Source organism: Octodon degus, unplaced genomic scaffold (genome assembly GCF_000260255.1).
Source record: "Octodon degus isolate 3935 unplaced genomic scaffold, OctDeg1.0 scaffold00774, whole genome shotgun sequence".
Taxonomy (NCBI): domain Eukaryota; kingdom Metazoa; phylum Chordata; class Mammalia; order Rodentia; family Octodontidae; genus Octodon; species Octodon degus.
Window position 1 is genome coordinate 4,289 of NW_004525350.1, and position 2,325 is coordinate 6,613.

Consider the following 2,325-nt stretch of genomic DNA (forward strand, 5'->3'; position numbering starts at 1 on the left):
AAGGAACAGGTATTTTTCATCAAGTATTGATATGTTGAACCTTAAGTCCCTACATAATATGTTAAAGAACATTTAAAAATTAGATTATATTTTAACAATAGGATTGTTTTCCTTTTTTATAGTGGATTTACCTGTGCTCCTTTGGCTGGGCCAGTTGCATGGTGCTCTATGTGCATAGTGGAATGGGCTAAGCACCTTGATTTATTTGGCCAAGTGAGGTACCCAGGGTCTTAAGCACGTCCACACCTGTTTCCTATCCTGCCAAAGGGGAATGTGCATCTTGTTTTTGTTTTTGTTTTGTTTTAATTTAAGAGCTTTTAATTTTCTGATTTTTGTGCTGAATTTTTGAAATCTTGATTATTACATGCCTTGGTGTAGATTTATTTTGATCATAATTAATTGGAGTTGTACATGCCCTACTTACCTCTATATCAAATTCTTTTTCCATATTTTGGAGCTGTTCTGCATTACTTTTATGAACAAAGCTGTCTTTTATATTATTTGTGATGAATCCTGCTTTTTAATTCACCTCAAAGATTTTCTTTTGTTTTCATGGTCCCTTTCTATTTTGAGATCTTTGTTTTCTCTAATTAAAATCCTGTGTTCTAAGTTTGACATTCTATCTTCACTTTTGTTTGGTCATTTTTCAAGCTTTTAATACAATATTTAATTTCCTGGTTATTTGTTTGACTCTATTTCACTTATTCTCTCTTTTTCCTATGTTTGCAATTCTTAGTTTCTATAATTTTGCTAGCCTAGACTATGTTTTTCTCCCTGTACTCTAGATTTTCTGAACAAGGTCTCCATTATGCTCATCATTTTTTAGCTGACAGATTATTTATGATCTTATTTCCTCTATAATACCATACGCCTAATTTGTTAAAATTTCTACTGATATCATTTAAGAAAATTCAGGTAGATAACTTCTTATTTCCTCTACCTCACTGTCCCCTCCTCTTGTTCTTGTTGGGACAGTGACCTATCGTTGCATTTTGCCCTTGTAATTTTTTCATTTTCTATTTTCTTTTTGTGATGTTTGCAAATTTCTTACAGTACATAGTTTTATCCATATTATGAAAACCTTTATTAGATAATGTCTTTCCCTCAGAGAGTACTTCTAGGTGCAGCCAATCTTTGATTTTTGTGTCTGTCTCAATAAACTGCCTTCCCAATTTATTTAAGATGAATTGTTGCTATCTATTTGGCTAAGCACCTATTACTTTGGTAGTGGAGCATGGTGATTGTTATGACCCCAGACAATCATGGTGTTTTTAATTAAGAGAGAGCAATTCATTATAATTGGTATGACGTCTTCATAAACTAGTGCAATTGGCAACAACAATAGCATCAAAAACAGTTTAACACCTGACAAACTGGTAATTATTAATTTGGTACCTTTAACCATAGGTTAAATGGTACCATTTGGTATCATTGCTCATAGTGGCAAGACTTACAGTTATATAACAAAATCAAACATAAATCAAAAACTTGTGGACCAGGAGTGTAGCTCAGTGGAATAAGAACCTGCCTGGCAAGTGTAAGGTTTGGAATTCAATTCTTGATTTTTTTTTAAAAGGAAGAAACTTATATACAAAGAATTTCTACTTAGTAAAATAATTTTACTCTGTGCTTGGGAAATTTAAAAGAGATGAGGGACAAAACAGAGATAAATTAGGATAAATGAAGAAGCAAGGCTGGATGATCACAGTCCTTGGAAAACTAGAGAAGGCAGGAAAGAAATAATAAAGAAGTGAGCAAAAGATAATCAAAGTGAACCAGAAACACTAAAGAAATGTTCACTGAAATGACAATGTATAAAATTAAATGTGATAATTGAGAAAAGAAAGAAGATGAATAGAACAAAAATATGTGTAAGAACTTAAAAAACAAAAGTAGGAGAAAGAGAGAGAGGGAGAGAGAGAGAGAGACAGAAATAGAGACAGAGAGACAGAGAGAGAAAGAGATAGAGAGAGAGACAGACAGACAGACAGACAGACAGACAGACAGATAGACAGAGAAGGAGAGAGAATGAAACAAAGAAAAAGTTCCTCGATGTCCACTGTGGTATGGTAGCTCCCAAGTCAGAGAGCCCAAAACTTCTGGGTAAATTCAACAAAAGTGCACTTAGGTAGAGCGCAACTGCCAGGATTTGATTCCTAGTGTGCGGGGCCAGCCCCACCCCCAGGGTGCTCTGAGACCATGATTGAGACAGGGAGTGATGGCAGATGGCTTTAAGGGTTTGGAGGCTGAAAACAAGAGAATCGCTACAAGTCCTATCTATGTAGTGAGACCCTATAGGCCCTGTAGACTCTGTCCTAACTACAA